The 9,664-nt window shown below is 43.0% G+C and overlaps 1 long non-coding RNA gene across 1 annotated transcript; it reads right to left on the reverse strand.

Annotated features, from left to right (window-relative positions):
* Positions 1-6,099: 6,099 nt before the first annotated feature.
* Positions 6,100-8,949, reverse strand: LOC144232584 (uncharacterized). The gene is made up of 2 exons (XR_013335462.1): positions 8,735-8,949; positions 6,100-7,121 (listed from the first exon to the last, which is right to left on the reverse strand). It is a non-coding gene; the product is annotated as an uncharacterized LOC144232584 (long non-coding RNA).
* Positions 8,950-9,664: the final 715 nt, after the last annotated feature.

Here is a 9,664-nt window from a genome sequence, read left to right on the forward strand (position 1 = left end):
TTTATTTATTTATTTATTTATTTATTTATTTATTTATTTATTTATTTATTTATTCTAGAAGAGAGAGAGAAAGAGAAAGAATTCCAAGCAGTCTCTGTGCTATCAGTGCAGAGCCCAATGCAGGGCTCGATCTCACTAACCAGGAGATAATGACCTGAGCCGAGATCAGGAGTCGTGGGCTCAACCGACTGAGCCAGTCAGGCAGCCCTATGATGGCTCATTCTGCACACACGTGTAAAATAGTGGCCATTCTGGTATCGGCCTGATAGTCATAGGATCCCGCTTGTGGGGACCTTGAATCCTTTAGATAGATCAGTTAATCAAACTGGAATTCAGTGGTAGCTTGAAAGACTTAAGCGCGGTTTAGTCTTGAACTAGTTATGTTTGAGGCCGACCACATTAGGGAGGGCAATCTGCTTCCTCAGAGTTCACCAATTTAAATATCCATCTCTTCCAAAAACGCACTTGCAGAAGCATTCAGAATAATGTTTGACCACACATATGGGCACCATGACCCAGCCAAGTTGACACCTAAAATTAACCATGACACCTGTAGTAATAGTTCATTTTCATTGTTGTTTCTATCCATGATATGAATATATCACAGTGTATTTATTACTCTATTGCTGATGCCATTTGGATGTTTTCCAGTTGGTGGTAACATAATAATGCCTCTATAACATTCTCCTACATGTCTTTTGACATTCATACCTTCACGTTTCCTTGATTGTGGTACTGTGTTTTTTTGTTTTTTCTCTTTATAACTCCAGCTTTGCTTTATATTATTTTGTTTCGGAATTTTATATCTAGGTTCATGAAAGACATGGGTCAGTAAATTTTTTCTTATGATATCCTTGTCAGGTTTTAGGATCAAAGTTATGCTAAAGTTATAAAACAGGTAAGAAGAGTTCCCCTTTTGGTGTCTATTGAAGAGTTTATGTAAAATTGATGTTATTTCTTACTTAAATGGTTGGAAGATTTCACGGATCTTCTGTGAGGGCCTGGAGTCTTATTTTGAGAAGGTTTTTATTTTTATTTTTTATTTTTTTTAATGTTTTATTTATTTCTGAGAGAGAGAGACAGAGTGAGCAGGGGAGGGTCGGAGAGAGAGGGAGATACAGAATCTGAAATAGGCTCCAGGCTCTGAGCTGGCAGTCAGCACAGAGCCCGACATGGGGCTTCAACCCACGAACCGTGAGATCAGGACATGAGCCGAAGTCATAGGCTTAACCGACTGAGCCACACAGGCACCCCCTTGAGAAGATTTTTAAATTAGAGATTCAGTTTCTTTAACAGAGATAAAACAGAGATCATTGATTTTCTCTTGTCTGTTTTATTAAGTTGCAATTTTCTTGGAATTTGTCCATTTTATTTGAAATTTCAAATTTATTTTCATAAAAATTTTATTACATTTTTATAGGCTTTTAAGTATCTGTAGGACTTATAGTGATGTCTCCTTTTTTTCAACTCTGACAATTACAACTTGTGCTTCCTTTCCCTTGTCTTCCTCTGCCCTGAGAGAGGTTTATTGAATTTATTAATGTTTTCAAAGAGCCAACTTGACTGTTCATTTTTTTCTATTGTATATCAATTTTCTATTTCAATGTTTTCCACTCTCCCTTCTCCCTTCATTTTTTTGGGGGGGGAGTATATTTGTGGTGTATTTTCTTGCTTTTTGAGATTAATAAGTAAATCATTGATTTTTACTCTTTCTTCTTTTCCAATATATGCATATAAGACTGTAAGTTTCCCTCCACATGTGGCTTTTCTTGCATCTTCCCAGTTTTGGTATGTCATATCTTTTACTTTTCACTTCAAGATATATTATGATGTCCATTGTAGTTCCTTTTTTGACCTATGAATTCTTTATAAGCTTATTGTTTTGTTTACAAATATTTGGGGATATTCTACTTATCTTTTATGTCATTGATTCCCAGCATAATTCTATGTGATCAGAAAACAGTCTGTCTCAGTCCCTTACCATGTTTTTCAGATTTGCTTCATGGCTCCACTAAGGTCCAGTTTCAGGTATACTTGAAAAGAATGTGTATTTTTTAAAAATGATTTTATTTTTAAGTAACCTCTTCACCCAGTGTGGGTCTAGAACTCACAACCCCAAGATCAAGAGTCACATGCTCTTCCGACTGAGCCAGCTAGGCACCCTGAAAAGAATGTGTATTTTGTAGCTTGTTGGGTACACTCAACAACAGCTTATAGTCAATTGGGTTAAATTTGTCATCTGTGTTGTTCATATCATCTGTTGCCTTACTGAGTTTGTATTCATGATGCCAAGAGAAGTGTGTTAAAATTTAAACACAGTTAAAATAAAACTGTGATTTGGATATTTTTCTCCTTTCTCTCCACTTTTACGTGTTCACTCTTTCCTCCCCGCCCCCCCATATATACAACAATAAAATAACCTTTAAAAATGATGCAAAAAAAGATGTCATTTTAAAAATTATTTTGTTTCATTAATTTATTCCCTCCCCTCATTTGCCCATTATACCTTCCTTTACTATTCTTTTAGCGTTCTCATAGTGGTTGTAGAGATTACAACAATGCATCCTTGACTTATTAAGGTCTGATATGAATTAGAAAGTAAAAATACTGTCTTAGCATGTGCTGCTTCTGTAGCTAATGATTATTCTGGAAATACATGTAAATTTGCTGTTTTGTGTGTGTCAGTAGGGTTCTTAAAGGCCTCTTGCAGCTGTTAATGTTAAAATCATCACCAAAATGAGTTAAGAGTGAAGTTGCAATCTTACATAATCTTTAGAAATCATTCAACTCTTTTGAAATTCTGCTGTTGATTTTTCTAGAAAAAGATAAAATCCATCTTAAGCAAGAATGATTTATGAATTATTTTTCTAATCAAGTACACAGTTTAGGTAAAATTTTGGAGCATTGCCCTTTCAGCATACAGAATTAGTATCTGTTAAATGTGTATCAAAGTGTGACCCTCCCATAACTTATAATTCTTGTTTTTAGTTCGTAATGCCATACACTTACTTGAAGCCGTGGGGGCTAGTGGTTAGTGTGCATTTAATTTTGCCATTTGGATTCATGGTGCTCTCATGAATCCTCTGGTGAAAAGAGAGACATAGAAAACGTACAGGTTTATTTTCAACAAGCCTCTGGCACCAGGCAAGCAGGTACATGCTTATTGTAGAGTTTGAAGAAGCTAGGCTTTCTACTTTGTACGCACCTGACCCAAAGTTAAAAACAACTTATGATCTTTTCATAAAGAGAACCAATGTCCTCTGCATCCTTTGTAATTTTCCCCCGACCTGCTCCTAATTACACCATCTCACCTAGCAATTTGATGCAAACCTCAGTATGTGTTAATATCAACAAGATTATATTTCATAGGGGAATGTAATTTTCCATTGCAGTCAGCAATGGAAGACGAGGAGGCTGGTAAAAGAAACCCTTTTGCAAGAAGGATGTATTTGAGGAGTCATTCACAAGAACAAACTATAATTATGAAACTTTCTTTTTACAAAGGAAAAATTGTTTTAACCTTGGTAATGTCTGTTTTCTTAGATTTGGTGGAAGCATTTGGAAAGAGATCCTTTGGTGTTGGAAGTCTTGTTTTGCATTATTATTTTGCTTTGAAGTTGTTTGGTGAATTCACTCTGAATGAGACATTTTGGTTGTTTCTAGCTAACTGAGTTTCCAATTCCCCTCTGGATTCTTTTTTTTTGAGAGAGACAAAGAGGGTGTGCGCAAGTGAGAGAGGGGCAGAGAGAGAAGCAGGGCTCACTCTAAGTGGGGCTTGTGTTTTACCCGAAGTGGAGCTCGTGTTCACCCAAAGTAGGGCTCGAGCTCACGTGATGTGGGGCTTGAACTCATGAACCCTGAGATCATGACCTGAGCTAAAGTCAGATGCTTAATGACTGTGCCACCCAGGTGCCCTCCCTTTGGATTCTTAACATCTTTTTTTAAAAAAAATTTTTGTGTTGTATTTATTTTTGAGAGCAAGAGAAGCAGAGCATGAGCAGGGTGGGGCAGAGAGAGGGAGAGAGGGAGGGAGGGAGACACAGAATCCGAAGCAGGCTCTATGCTTCGAGCTGTCAGCACAGAGCCCGACGTGGGACTGAACTCATAGACCACGAGATCATGACCTGAGCTGATGTCGGATGCTTAACCGACTGAGCCACCTGGGAGCCCCAGATTCTTAACATCTTTTGAAGGCTAGGAAGGGATATTAACAGAGATAACTTGAAATAAGGTGTGAGCTTTTTCTGCCTCTAGAACATGGGCAAAAGGTAAAGTCCACAAATTGTTGCATGGGGACAGCCAGCAGGCTGGGGCACTCCAGATGGCTCTCACAAGCTGCCTTTGGCCAGCCCTGTCCTCAGGTGGGGAGTGGGGGGTGGGGGGAACTCTTGGTTAGACTTCATAATCCATATGAACTTTGCTTGTGCATATATGGTTTGTTCTTTGAATAGTCAGCCTTCGGGTCTCTGCAGCGCCTGATCTGGTCACGGGATCTCTGTAAATGAGGGTTATGTTCATCAACCTATAGAGATTCAAAGCGAAATAGAGGCTCTTTGTATTAGTTTACTAGAGCTGCCCTATCAAAGTACAACAGACTGGGCATCTTTAACAACAAAATGCATTTATCTTCCAGCAGTTTTGGAGGCTGAAGTCTAAAGTCAAGATGCTGGCAGGTTTGGTGTCTCCTGAGTGCTTTCTCATTGGCTTATGGATGGCCACCTTCTTCTTCTTCTTTTTTTTTTTTTTTTAAGTAGGCTTCACACCCAGTCTGGAGCCCATTGCGGGGTTTGAACTTACAACCCTGAGGTCAAGACCTGAGCTGAGATCAAGAGTCAGACGCTTAACCAACTGAGCCACCTAGACGCTCCAATATTTTTTTTTAAATAAGCTCTACACCCAATGTGGGCCTGAACTTTAACCCTCATATCAAAAGTCAGATGCTCTACCAGCTGAGAGCCAGCCACACACTCTTTCTAATTTCTTCATAAGAGGACACCAGACAGACTGGATTAGGGCTTACCCGAAGAGCCTCGTTTTAACTGAATTACCTTTTAAAGGCTGTCTCTCCAAATATAGTCACATTCCAAGGTCTTGAGGTTAGAACATCAACGTGTGAAGTTAGGGAGGCAGGCACAATTTAATCCATAACACCATTAGAGTAATCTACTGGTTATCAGGGGCTAGGGGGTGTGGGCAAAATGGGGTGATGTTGGTCAAGGCTCCACTTTTGTTTATAAGAGGAATAAGTTCTGGGGATCTAATATACAGCATGGTGACTATAGTTAATAATACTGTATTATATACTTGAAATTTGCTAGGACTAAATCTTAAGTGTTCTCACCACACATACACACACAAAAGGGGGGTAAGTAAGTATTGTATTTTGGTTTGTTTGTTTTTCAGAGAGAGAGAGAGGAAGCAAGAAGGGGAGGGGGCAGAGGGAAAAAGAGAGAATCCCAAGCCGGCTCCTCACTCAGCACAGAGCCCCACACAGGGCTCCAGTCCTGGGGACTGACCTGAGTGGAAATCAAGAGTCCTTTGAGCAACCGAACCACTCAGGCGCCCCAGGGGTTAACCATAGTTATGTTAATAAGCTTGATTGTATGTCTCCTTTGACAATGTGGATAGATAGATGGATGGATAGATTCATCATGTTGTATATCCTAAATATATAAGATTTTTATTAATCAATTTTTATCAACCAACCAATAAACCTGGGGGTAAAAAGTATCTGTAGGAATTTGTTAGCACTATTGTTCTAGAACAAGTGTCACATTGTTCTCTAAATCTGGTGACTCTGGACCCAATTCCACCATGTCGGGGGGCGGGGGCAGGGATTTCCCCACAACCCCAGTTCTCAGACTCCAGCTGGGTGTCCAACAATCCAACTCCATTCCAACACCGTCTGCCTGGAGGTAGCGTCAGATCTCAGGGGTTCAAGGCTCAGTCCTACCAGACCTCCACCCGGCCCCGCCACCGAGTCCAGACTGCCACCTGTGTTCCCAACTACCCAGCTCTAAATCGGAGGTTCCCATGGCCTCTCCTTGGGTCTGATTAATTCGCTAGAGCGGCTCACAGAACTCAAAGGGACATTTGACGTACTAGACTACTGGTTTATTGTTAGAGGATATAAGTCAGGAGTGGCCAGAAGGAAGGAGGCACAGGACAGGGTGTGGGAGAAGGGCTTCCATATTCTCTGAGCACGTCCTTTTCCTAATCTCCACGGGTCCACCAACCAGAAGCTACCTGAACACTGTCCTTTTGGGTTCTTATGGAGGCTTCATTAGACGAGCATGATGGATGAAATCAGTGGCCTCCAGACCCTTCCCCTCCCTGGAGGTCAGGGGATGGGACGGGAAGTTCCAGTCCTCCAGGTCACCCCGTGGGCTCACCCAGCAACTTCAGCCAGCACCCCTCCTTCTTAGGAGGGGTCTAAAACTCACCTCACTAACAAAGACACCTTTATGCCCTCCTCACATAGGAAATACCAAAGGTTTGGGGAGTTCCTTGACAGACACAGACCCTGGAATGAAGGCAAAATATCTATTATAAATGACAGTCTCACAGTTACTCTTTAAAATGTCACCAAACCCCCTCTGGGAGCCACATGAGCCCAGGTACTAGAGTTAAATGCCTCATCTGGCTTGGAAGAGAGCAGCCCTGTTGGCCTTTTGATAACAAATTCAGAGCCTGGAGGTCACTCCCTGATTCTGTGACCTAAATAGAAAGGCACCTGCTTTGCAGGAATGTGGCAGGTCCCCTGGGAGGCGCCCTTGCTGTGTCTACTCTCCGTGGGCATCAGGCCACTTCCCCATCTTCCTGACTTTTTATTTTTAGATTTTTTTTTTCATGCATAGTCCACCACTGGAACTGTCATGCTGAATATCCTGGTTGTTTCATACTTTTTAGGGCTGCAAACAATAGAGGCTTTTCATTCTTAGTGATTTCTTTGTCTTTAGTAATGACACTGACGTCTGGGGCTGACTGCTTTTTTTCTTTGGGCTTCTTCATCTCCGTGATCAGAATTTAGCACAGGGAGAGCCAAGAGTGGGGGAAGGGGGGGCTAGAAGGGTGGGAACTTCCTCTTCCTCTTCCTCCTCCTCTTCTTCCATTTGAGGACACTTCAAATAAGAGGCAAGAGAGGGTGTGAGTAATACTTTCTCAGATTGAAAAGATCATTAAGGGGCGCTATCAACTATTTTTTTGACATCTCAGAGATGTTCATCATTGTGTTGTTCTGTTTTGTTTTAAGTTTGTTTGTTTATGGGACACTTGGGTGGCTCAATCGGTTAAGCGTCCAACTTCGGCACAGGCCATGATCTTATAGTTCATGAGTTCGAGCTCTGTGTCGGGCTCTGTTCTGGCAGCGTGGAGCCTGCCTAGGATTCCCTCTCTCTTTTCCTTTCTCTCTGCCCCTTCCTGGCATGCTCACTTGCACGCTCTCTCTCTCTCTCTCTCTCTCAAAAATAAATAAACTTAAAAAATTTTTTTAAGTTTGTTTATCTTTACACCCAACATGGGGCTCAAACTCTCAACCCCGAGATCAAGAGTTGCATGTTCTTCCAACTGAGCCAGTCAGGTGGCCCCTGTTTTGTTCTGTTTGTTTTTTTAATTTTTAAAAAATTTTTTTAATTTATTTTAAGAGAGAGAGGTGGGAAGGGGCAGGGAGAGAGAGAATCCCAAGCAGGCTCTGCACTGTGAACACAGGCCTGACGCGGGTCTGGAACCCACAAACTGTGAGGTCATGACCTGTGCGAAACCAAGAGCGGGGCGCCTAACCGACTGAGCCACCTGAGCGCCCTTGCTCTGTTTTTTTAACAAGACTGTCCTCCGGGCCTTCCTTGCTGTGCCCGGTCCTGGAGCATCCTGGGCAGGGCGGTCAGGATCCTAGAAACATCATCTTCATTGGGTTGCTGAGATGTTAGAACTGGGATCTTTGAACTGTAAGATAGTCTTCGGAAAAAAAAAAAAAGAATCACGAGGAAGGCTGTTGGCTATTTAAACTCTCCAGCTTGAAGGCATTTCCAATATTGATCTTTTCCACAGAGCCTAAGACTTCCCTGAGGTCCCTGGGCCCATCTCTAGAAGGGCCTAGAACCCTGACTCACTGCTCAGTGTTTCTGCTTCTCAGGATTTTTCTAATGCTTGTCAAAAGACATTTCTGAAGTTTTTTGGCCTAAAACTCTCCTCTCCCTCCTCCTCACCAGTCTTGTTTACAAACATCCCCTGGGGTGTTTACCTTTCTCTGCTTTTTCTTGGCTTGCAACCGGACAGCTTTTATACATATGTCATCTATGGACAGGAGCCCAGGAAGGAGGAAGCCTCAAAGGTCTCGGGGTCTTAGACTCACAGCGCCTGGGGTTTGGATCCCTGCTCTGCACAACCTCGGGCAAGTTGGTTAACCTCTCTGGGGTTGGACTCCCTCATCCATAAAGTGGGGTGAATATTGCATGCCTCTTTGGACCACAGGGTCAGACGTGAGGGGCCCAAGGAAAGTCCCCAGAGCCCCCAGGGCCATCACCACACCCATCTCCTCTCCCCACGCTGGTTCCCAGGAGTCTGTGCAGTGCCCGGTGCCTGCTTTTGCAAGCGTTGGGTTACAGCACACAATCCCTGCAGCCCAACGGACGTGACTGGATAGTAGCCCGTCAAGTGAGCCACAGTGATATTTGAACATGAGCCCCCATCTGATTATTCTTCAGTCATTCAGCCCCAGGCAAGAATGGATTCATACTTTCCACTGCTGCCTCCGCCAGCCGGTTTCCGTATCAGCCGGAGTCTCAGGAAGATGGAAGGACACGCTGTCATTCTTTCCATTCGGGCTGACCCTGCTCACCATCAGGCCTGAGTGCCAGCACGTTCAGCTCAAGGAGCGCCGACCGGGCTGTGCAGACTGGCTTCTGTGTCTAGCACACTTGGGGGTAGATCAGATGCCTCTTGGTGTTCTACAGCTGGACTCATCTTACCTGCAAAAGCAAGATAGACAGGGCTCCTCCCCTCTCCTTGGGAATCTGTGGCCAAGTTCGCTTTTATTTTGAGCCATTGGAAGTGAATGCAGTGCAGACACTTTGGGCCTGAAAGCAATGGCAATGTGACATTCGCCTCTCTGTTCCCTGACACCTGCTGTTAGTTGTAAAGAGTCAGACTGATAGCAGATCCCATATGAATTCTTCCCTGGGAGAAAGATTGGTGGTGGTTATGTCTGTCCGATAGCACGGATAGGCAATTTAAAAGAAAAGAAAAAACCAAGCAAAACAGAAACTCATCTGCTCAGGGTCGTTACTGAAAACCAGTGACCCCGATGGAGTTGGAGTTCATGGCCTTGAACCTGGCCACCCCACCACCTCCCTTCCCTGAGCCCAGGGACGTCACTGACACTGTTTCAGTTTTAGAAAATTCATTCCAGGGAACTGAGAGATGGGTCTATTTTAGGACCCTTGACTAATTCATTTTATTCTGTTTTCGGTAAAGCAAAGAATGTTATTCATCAGCAAGTGTAAGTTATGTCTGAGTAATGCAGCTACATTGTGTTAGATTTGGGGCCGTGGTTATTGAATCGGACCTGAGCATTTATCAGCTACACGCGTGACTCCTCTATTGTTCAAGGTGAGGACTTTCGTAATCATTTTATCCAGCGGCTCCTGAATCTGAGTCACCAAGATGG

The sequence above is a fragment of the Crocuta crocuta genome, unplaced genomic scaffold (genome assembly GCF_008692635.1).
Source record: "Crocuta crocuta isolate KB4526 unplaced genomic scaffold, BGI_CrCroc_1.0 scaffold84, whole genome shotgun sequence".
In the NCBI taxonomy this organism is placed as follows: Eukaryota; Metazoa; Chordata; class Mammalia; order Carnivora; family Hyaenidae; genus Crocuta; species Crocuta crocuta.